The sequence below is a fragment of the Brassica napus genome, chromosome C9, assembly GCF_020379485.1.
Source record: "Brassica napus cultivar Da-Ae chromosome C9, Da-Ae, whole genome shotgun sequence".
NCBI lineage: Eukaryota > Viridiplantae > Streptophyta > Magnoliopsida > Brassicales > Brassicaceae > Brassica > Brassica napus.
Genome location: NC_063452.1, coordinates 58500582 through 58511269, shown reverse-complemented (window position 1 = coordinate 58511269; position 10688 = coordinate 58500582). Strand labels below are relative to the sequence as shown.

At 32.2% G+C, this 10688-nt stretch overlaps 1 long non-coding RNA gene across 1 annotated transcript; it reads right to left on the bottom strand.

The window, feature by feature from the left end:
* Positions 1-990: 990 nt before the first annotated feature.
* Positions 991-8802, bottom strand: LOC125593119. Its single transcript, XR_007329050.1, has 2 exons — positions 1581-8802; positions 991-1474 (listed from the first exon to the last, which is right to left on the bottom strand). It is a non-coding gene; the product is annotated as an uncharacterized LOC125593119 (long non-coding RNA).
* Between the last annotated feature and the right edge of the window lie 1886 nt (positions 8803-10688).

Below are 10688 nucleotides of genomic sequence, written 5' to 3'. Positions count from 1 at the left end.
TTATTCGAAGGATATTTTGATCTTTTTGCATAAACCTTGTTCTGATACCAATGTTGAGATTTATTAAATTCATTTTCAACTCTATATTGTTTGACTAGTACGATATTGTCCACTTTGAGCTTTAAATTCGCATGGTTTTACTTTTAGTTTCCTTCCCAAAAAGCTCGTATTAGTTAGAGTTTGACATATCTTTATATATTAGATACTCATTGTCTAAACTTTCAATGTGAGAATTGAATTAGTATCTCTCATTCACAGCATTTCATATATTTTCTCCTTTTCAGAATGTTGCAATGATTTAAACATATGTTAGCATTTCTGCTGAAGTTCTTATAAGAAAAACTATGATGTAACGAAAATCATTAACAACATTATCCAAACAGAGATAGTATTACACAAAATCATCCAATCACGAGACTGATTTCATATTTTTCACTAATTTTTTTATTCTAGTTGTAAATTGGAATGTCATAAAAATATTTATATTAAAATGGCGTATATATTAAGTTTTTTTTGGTAGAGACATATAGTAAAATTTAATTAATCCGAAGAAAAAATCAATGAAAATGTTATTTGTATAGTAGTTTGATTCACCACGATCTCTACGTTAAGGTTTTGGTTTTCAAATATAAAATGCTCAGTCATTGAATATACATGTTTGTATAGTAGTTTGATTCTTTGCATAAGGACTTTCAACCGACGAAACAGACTTGATACAAGCTTCAACATGTATGTCACTAGGAACACTCCCGTTCCGATACTTAGGTGTTCCACTCAACTCCAGGATGATGTATCTTACTAACTATGAGCCACTATTACACCAAATAAAATTTCGGTTCTCCTCTTGGTCAGTAAAGTCTCTCTCTTTCTCGGGAAGACTACTCATGATTAATGTGATATATGGAATCATAACGTTTGGGTGTTCGGCTTTCATATTGTCGAAATCTTGCATCTCTCAAATCAACTCTCTATGTAGCATACTCATGTGGAAGGGTAATATTGAAGGTCATAACTCAGCTAGAGTCTCCTGGGAAACATTGGTATACTAAAAGGTAAGTAGGGCTTGGAATTAAAGACCTACTATCATGGAATAAGGCATGCAATCTTTGTCTAATATTGTTATTTTTTTTTTGACCTGGCTCAGCTTGGGTCCAATGATTTAAGAAGGTGATACTCAAAGGCTCTCTGCATAATTATTCGACCACGCCTCCACGAAAATCTTTCTCACGTCTAGTCAACAAGCTTCTAAAACTCAAGCATCTTGTTTTCCCCTTGATTAAGCTTCAGCTTCAGAATGGGGAATTAGCAAGGTTCTGGACTGACAATTGGTCACCTTTTAGCGATCTTCACACTATCTCTCTGGGTCCAGCTCTAGATTATGTATCATCAACTTGCCACAGTCTCTTCTTTGTATTCTAATGGAACTTGGAGGCCTTCCTCCAGCTCGATCTGAGCCTCAACTGCAGCTCTATGCCTACTTAACAACCATTCAGTTCGAAAGTAATCAAGATTATTATTATGAATGGGAGATAAATGGTCAGACATCAAGCATATTCAAAACGAGAGCTTTTTACGATTACCTTAGTGAACCCCAACCAGATGTCATATAGGCTTATGCTGTTTGGTTCTCCAGAGCAATTCTAGGTCATAGTTTCCATTCATGGTTAGTGATTCAAGAAAGAATTCCAACGCGTGATAGACTGATCAGGTTGGGGATCCAAACAGACGATTGCTGCCTTCTCTGCAACCCCACACGAGAATCAAGGGATCACCTCTATTTCTATTGTATGTACAGTTATGATCTATGGAAGATGGTGATTAGAAGACTTCGACTAATACATCAACGAGCATGGACTGACAGTTTTGCACAGATGACAACTCTGAACTCTCCCTCCACCAAATTCGGAAAGAAATTTGACCATCCTCGCTTGGCAAGCAACTATGTATTGGCTCTTGAATGAGAGAAATGGCCGCCTGCATGCAAATACCTTCAGTTCTTCGGATCAGATCTTCAAGCTGATGGATCATCAACTGAGGAACAAGATTCAAAGCTCCAGAGAAACTAATCCGACTCGATCCTCACAAATGATGCAGAGATGGATTCGTTTGGATTGACTACCTTCATCGCCTTCGACTTTCCTCCACCGTCTATAACTTCATCATCGATTATTCCCTTAACTTTACAAAGGGATTTTCTTAATTAAGTTTTCTGGTTAGTTTCCAAAGGCTTGTAAAACATTTCAGTCTTTATTTAAATTTAAGAAAGCAAGTAACAAAAAGATGGTTTTACTTTGAAAAAATTAATTAAAAAAACACACTTAAAAGTAAAAACCAGAAGCTGAAACCAAGTAGATAGAAACTAGGGTGGATTTGGTGTATAACCATAGCAGAGAAAAGATTAACCATATAGCCATGCCTCGAAAAATGTGTCACTTTGCCACATAAATAGACATTACAGACTTTTGCGGTGAGTGAGCGTGCGTATATTACACACTACAGTTATATGCCATTCTATTTACAACGGCGATATAGAATATCGTTTTAACCATGATGTTATAACAAATTATAATATCATTTTTATAATATTATTTATTTATAGAGTTCAATGCAGCTTAAGTAGTAGACAATATGAAAGTACCTATTTATTCGTGTGACTAATGTTTAGTGTATATTATATTATGTGAAAGAACATATTTGACTGATATATTCCAAAGAACAAAAATTTACTATTCTATATTTTTTGACTAATTATTACTCCTTCTGTTTTAAGATATAAGTAGTTTTACCTAAAAACACTAATATTAAGAAAGTTGTTATTTTAAAATATCTATATCATTTAATCAATAAATTCAACCATTTATAAAAAATCTAACATTATTTCAATGGTCACATAATATCCAATAAATTAAAAAGGTGCATCGAAATATGTAAACTACTTATATTGTGAAATAATTTTTTTTTTACTAAAACTACCTACAATTGGAAACAAAGGGAGTATAGTAGCTAAACATATATAGGGAATTAAAAAGAAGAATAAGGAGAGATGAAAATGGGGAAATGTATGGTATATATGAAATAGTACGGTGTATATGTAAAAATATAGGAAAAAAAAAGAGGATGACAAATAGAAATAGAAGTATGAAAAAGGATGGGATGATAAAGAAAAAAACGAGAGAGAGAGAGTACTTACGATTCTATCGTATGTTTCGTAAAATAGATTAAAATTACAACAATATATTATTTGAACATTATATATTAGAGAGAGTAAAACTAAGGATGGAGAGAAAGAACGACATATGGGAGAGAGAAAAAGAGATGGAAGAAAAAAAGATTGATAATAATATCATTCTAGTTTTCATAAATAGAATAAAACATAATCTTATTATAAATGTACATATTCAATTCAAAATATATACAAAAATAATCTATATTTTAAAGATATATAAAAGATTCGAATAAGTTTTTTTTTGGTGTAAGAAACCATAGCCTCTACAAACTTAATTTTGTGGTGCCTTATTATGGTTATGTATCCAAATTTCTCTAGGAACTATCTAGGGAGATGTGCCTTTTACGATTTTAGAGAGACTTTAATAGCAGGCACAAGCTTCATGGTGTACTTTTTCTTCGTGATTATGACAATTAATCCTCTCCTTATTCTTTTGGCGCAAACGATTGCAGATAATCTTAAATCATCACTTTGTCGAAGAAAGCTTTCGTTCACTTTGCAAGTCTGGTTGAAATAAAAGCAATAAAATTTAAATTGAGACGACAAACAAAAGAAATTTATATTAAAACGATAACCGAAGGAAATCTGATTACAGTAGCAAACCGATAACTTCAATCACACAAGACAAGGAAATAAAGAAACTGGAAATCCTAAGGTTTATTTCGAACTAGAATTAAAAGGACGCAACCACGAATCCGTACATCTTCCTAGCACCACTTTCACTGAAGTTCACCTTCTAGCTGTGACCAGAAAAGGCTTGAAGGTAAGAGATACTCCTACAATGACCATCAGGTTAAGAAAGAAGAAGAGCATGTGGGGTCCTGGTAAGAAAGGAGCATCTTTTCTCCCTTCAGTCCAAGAGAAACTGTCAAGCAAAAAAACAAGTTAAGTGAGTTTAAGACATGAAATGATGAAAACCTATCTATTTTGTGTTAAATGGAGAAATGACTTACAGTATTCCAGCACCAACTGGTCCAACTGTTTTGAAGAGTGACATGGAAGTCATCGCAAGTCCATTGGCAGCACCTCTCTGGTGCTGATCCTGTTGTTTCATAAGAGTTAGAGAGTTATTAATTAGTGAAAACAATACTGGAAAAGATGAATTTAAGAATCATACCACGGCTCTGTTTTGGAGAATCACCATGCCGGTTATGGCAGAGATCTACACACACATAAATCAAATGTGTCAAACAATGTATTAACATGCGAAATGGAGAAAGGAAGAAAATCGTCTACGCTGAAGACGTTGACTAAGATAGAAGCAGAGCTCAAAAGAAGGCTTTGAGTGACACCTGAGAGTTGAGCTATAAAAGGATAGCTCAACTGAACAGGTATCATCAGTGCCCCGGCTAAACGGGCGAGCTGCACAGGTCCTAGCAGTCTATCGGCTGATGGATAGAGGAGGACCTGAAAAAAGAATAGGCCAAGACCTAAAACAAAATGGCTTGGTTAACTCACGTACTAAAAATCAAGTTAAAGCAGATGCACAAGACATGAAGAAGAGCAGTGAAATGATAAGACATACCAGATATCGTGAGAACAGTGCCGACCTGATTCGTTGAGTATCCCAAACCTCCGTACTTACAAGGGCTATTTGCCCACAAAGCAAAAATCTGCAACAGTGATTAATATTTTCGTTCAGACTAAGAGCACAAGCCAGCTAATGAAGTGGCGAAGGATCTATAATTGCAAAAGCCTAAAGTCTTAATGCTAGTTCTTTTATTACCTCAGAATACACTGTGTCATGCAGACACAAAACGCAATAGACTAGGATAGATGACATGAGGGGCCAGTTCTTAAACAGAGAAGCCCTTTTGTTGTTTCCTGGCATCCCGGTTGTTTCAAGAGATGCAGCTTCAAGTGCTTCAACTGAGTCATCATCTGAAGTCTTATTATCCAGCTCATGGTTGTGAAGTGTTTCCTAAGATACATAGAACATCCGTTAGAGAACTCTTAAGAAATGTAATAATTAATAGTATCTTTTTTTAGAAAGGAAGACTAGACAATGAAGGAATAATAGATTACCGGAATGAAACAGCACAGTGCTGTCACGACCAGAGCGAAAGCTGATATCGTAAAACATGGCAAGGCATAACGGAACCTGCATTGCAGTGCCATGAGTATTCCATTATACACATTACACTAAACAGATATTAATAAAACCAACCTGCCAAAGATGGATTCTTTGGAGAAGACACTCGGATATTTGTCTGCAGGCTGAGAACAATGAATGTGCATTAATCAGACAGTAAAAAATGATCCGAAGGAGAGATGGACAGGGTTCAAGTATTTAGACAGATAATATGATCAAACTTTACCTGTGCTAAAAATCCTCCTAGAACTGGGCCAATGATGAGGCCAATTCCCCAAGCCGTGCTGACAGCTGACATTGCCGTCGCTTGGTATTCTTCACGGCAGATCTCGGAAGCATATGCCTACAAATTTTACACTATAATATTAGAACAGACAAATGTATGAAAAACAAAAAACAAAAATAAAAAATTATATATATATATATATATATATAGCTAAGAGTTAAGAGTGTCACCCTTCATGGTTCCAACAAGACAGTTAAAGCTGCCAAGCATAAACCTAGTCGCAATTGCCATCCAAATGTTCGTGCTCATGCCAAACAGAGCATTGAACACAGCACTACAACAGCCACCCAAGCCAGTTAGTAAGAAAAAAAACGGGAGATAAAAAACAGTAAAAAGAAAATACACTCACATTGTGATGGTTCCCAAGAGAATGATAGGCTTTCTTCCATATCGATCAGCCATTATTCCCCAGAAAATTGATGTCAGTGCTCGTCCAAACATGAATGCGCACGCTTGTAAGTCGCAAAAAAGGACATCAAATCAGTAGAGATAATTGAGAGACAACAATGCACAAACTTACAAGTTATAATCTCACCTATAAAGCCAGCATAATATCCAATGTCTTTCTCTGTCTTGGCAACACCAAAGTCTTCAATCTGTAAAAATAGAGACATGTAAGAGAGACAACAAAAGAACGGTCTTGGAAGACAGCCTATCTTAAGAAATTAAGAAGATTCACCATGTAATAGAGGAAGGGGTACAATGAAGAAATGGGAAGAGAGCTGCACAACATACAAGAAAATTCATATGAGAGGCTTGCTTAGAGAATCGTTTAGGCCTGGGATTTTTATCCATAACCGAATACCCGAACCAGAACCGACCCGAAATGGACCGGTTCGGTTCAGTTTCGGTTCTAGGCAATTTATCCGATGGGTATTAGTGTTAATTATCCATGGGTATCGGTTCGGTTCCGGTTTTTACCCGAAACCGAACGGGTACCCGTTTAACCCGAATTCTATGCTTAAAAAACATAGATTTGTATCTTTCGAGGGTTGAACCCGGGTTGGATAGGCAAAGCAACAACTGCAATACCACTAGACTAGTTCAACTTCGTTGTATTTAATACATATTACTAATATATATACGATTTCTATTAACTTTTTTTAAAAAAATAAAATAAATAAATAAAAAACTGGTATATAATTATTTTATTTTGTAAATATTTATATAATTCACATAAGAAACGGGTACCCGGAACCGACCCGAAACCGGTAGTACCCGATCCGAAACCCGAACCGAAATTTACTAAGTACCCATTGGGTATAGAATTCATTTATCCGAAAAACCCGGACCCGATCGGATCTTATCCGAACCCGAACCGAATATCCGAAGTCCCAGCCCTAGAATCGTTACTAATAGCCCACGAAAGAAGAGGAAGACAAACTTACATGTGGAGAGTATTACGATCCAGATGAAGGAGAGCTCCAGGTAAGGATATCCTCGACGGACCTCCTTCATCTTCTCCACTTTGCAACCAGGACATCCCTCGTGGTAGTGCTTCTCCAACAACGCCTCATTGTACTCCTTAGCCATTTTCCACGTTTAAAATTTGAATCCACCACAAGGAAATCCCAACCTTATAACCCAAAGCAATCCAGAATTTAAAGGAAAGAATGTTAAAATACGGTAACTGAATATTTGAAAAGCCTTAGAAATATAATCAATGCGCACCACACAGATTCGAATATATGTGTGTATTAAGAGCGTGTATATTATTATGGAATGTTGTATATTGATATTGTACAGAGATTTACAATATATAGAAACGACAGTAGGGTTTAGACTAATAGTATTTACAGCATAGTCCTTAACGGGAGGGGAAAAAGTGGTTTTTAGTGGGGTTTTTAGGTGGGGGTGGGGGCTACAAAAAAGGGAAAAATCGGTTAAAGGAAAGCCAAAATAAGGAACGCTGTTTGGTGAGTTTTTGAACTGTTTGCGGGTCCCACTGACACGTGGCGGCCCACAATTGGTTGGTTTTTAATTTTTTTATTACTCAGACAAAAAAAAATAAAAAAAATAAAAATAAAATAAAAAAGGGGTTTCAGCGTTAATCCTGATCTTAAACTCTTCTATTCCCTTATATATATATAGTGGAGCAAATTGGTAAAAAGGTCATTATGAGGTCGAATTTAGTAAATTAAACTTATTATGACCAACTGTCATGTTTTACTTTTCTTCTAATATCTATCTCACATGTTTATGGTAATAACAAAATATAAGATATATTTAAAATAGAAAAATTCCAATATTTATAATGTAATTTATTGTTTTGCTTAACAGGCGTGGACATTTTAACCTGGACCCGGAAACCCAACTGGAACTGACCCGAAAATACCCGACGTGAAATCGAACCGAAAATTTATAAGTATCTTTTGGGTCTAAATTATTTTTACCCAAAAGCACTGGAACCGAAAGGAACCGACCCGAATAGACCCGGATCCGTAAAGAACCGATCCGAATAGATCCGACCCGGTAAAAACCGATCTGTACCCAACTTAAAAACTTGTATATCCAAAACTATGATATTTTGTGTTCTATTTTATATATATTATTTTATAATTTAGTTGAAATATCTTTTATTACTAATATTTGTTATTATTTTGTAACATTTTTAAGTAATATGAACCTTTAAAATGTAAAGTTTAGAATTTAAATTTTTTTTATTTTAGTTATTAATAGTTTCATTTAAGTTATTTTGTAAAATTTTAGATATATATATAAAATATCGACCAAATTTGAAGGAGTTGGGTAGGTCATGTCCTTTTCATATCCTAGATACTCTAACCCGACCCGCACCTGAACAATTACGGGTATTTTATGGGTATTTTAGTTATAGACCCGAACCGACTCAGACCCGAGAAGAACCGATCCGAAACCGGACCAAAAATTTTTAAGTACCTATTGGGTCTTAATGTTTAGGACCCGAAGGACCCAAACCCAAAAGAAAATGGCTAGAAGCCGATCCGAAGACCTGATCGCTCATGCCTCTATCTCTATAATATTATTTGATAAATCAGTTTTTCTGTTCTTAGGATGATTAATTACTGAGTCATCCTTAATAAATTAAAAATATTGCATATAATTATCATTAGTAAAATTGATATTCCTTTTTATTTAATAATTTATGTTAATTAGAAGTTTTATTTTTTAAATAAAATATATAATAAAAACATTTATAAATTTAAAAAAGAAATCAGAAGAATAAAATATATATAATGCGATTTCCTACAAAAATAAAGTTAACAAAAAATAATTTGATATTAAGAAAACCATAATTCCTTTAAAACACAATCTTAAGTAAGATAAAAATATATTTTAACAGTAATAAACGTATTTTAGTTATATCTATATTTTTTCTAAGATAATTACAGAAAAAAATAATTAGATAAACGAAGATTTATTTTATCTTATGTAACTTTCTACTGATAATCACTTTATTTTTATAATATTTTTAGAAATATATCAAATTTTTGGAAAATATTATTAAAATTTACGTACACACCTAAGATAAAAAAAACTGAACTAATACGATAAAAAAACAATCTGATTTGGTTTAATAATAATAAAAATATTTATACTTTAGTTTGAAGGAACATATGTTACTCAATATACCTATAAAACTAGGTGTCTTCCTGCACCATGTGCAGTAAAAAAATTTAAAATATTTTTTAACAGATAAATATAAATTATATTTTAAAATAAAATTTTAGTAACATTGTAAATTTTCTTTTTCGTATCAATACTTTAATATAAATTTGATTTAATTAAACATAAAAAATTATATTTAAGAATATGCATGTATATATTTGAAATTATAATCTTATATAGATTTTTCTATCTATTTATTTTAATTAAATATATTAAATAAATTTGTAAAAGTTGCATAATTACCAAAAATTAAAATTAAACAATATTTATAAAACTTGTAGATATATAAGAAAATAATGATTTTATGATTAAATTTTTATAATTTTCTAAAGAAAATTTTATACATTTTTGAAAATTTTAGTAATAAAATTGTATAATTTAAAAATATATAAATAAATTATATTTCGAAATTATAATGTCGTATTTGAATATATTTATTTTAATAATGATTTATGATTTATTTCCATATTTTTAAAAAAATCCAAAAATATAAATTGACATTAAATATAATATATAAGTTATTACCATATTTTAAAAAGTTTACCAAAAATATAAATTAAAATTAAATGCAATTGTCCATGTCATATTAAGCCGTAAGACATGTCATCAATTTCAGTAGCCATGTCATATTTGTTTTATGAAATTGATTGTAGAAATGACATGTGGCAAAATCACTTCGCAAATAGTGTAGGGGATGAGTAACTGGACTAATCAAGTTTCTTATATCTAAAATCAAAGGTCAAATAACCAGGGAAAATTGCCAAAACAGAACAAAAAAATGTTCCTTTGGTATAAAACCATTTTTGTTCATTTTATCTCCTTTTATCCTTTTCATTTCTGAAACTTAATGAAATAAATAATTTCGTGAATCAAAAAAATTACTAAAAATATAAAAAATTACTAAAACACCCATATACACAAAATGATATTTTTGTTTAGTTGAAAAACTTAATAAATATTTTTTTTTAAAAATTATGTTCTACTAAAAGTAAATTTTGTCTGCTACATAAATGGGTTAGTAGAAAACGAAATCTAGATTATACAAGTTCATATAATTTTTTTAGAAGAAACAATCTACTTTTAATTAAAATTCTAAATATGTAGAATGCAAATTCTACTAATTGTAATGATATCTACTTTTCTTTGTAATGTAGTTTCTACTTTTATGAAATATTGTAAAGTTCTCGGAATGCGAAATCTAAACAATACTCTTACGTCTACATGAGGTAGAAATTTCATTCTGAACTTTTTTCATTGTTCTACACAGTGTAGAAAGTGTCTTCTACGGATAAGAAAATATGTTTTTGCGAAAATTGATGAAATTTCAGTTAAGAAAATATTCAAAAAATATTCTAACTTCCTTAAAATGTGTACAGGTCGATTTACCTTGTCAAAAACGTTTTTTCCTTTTTATTAAACTTTTTTTTTAAAAAGTT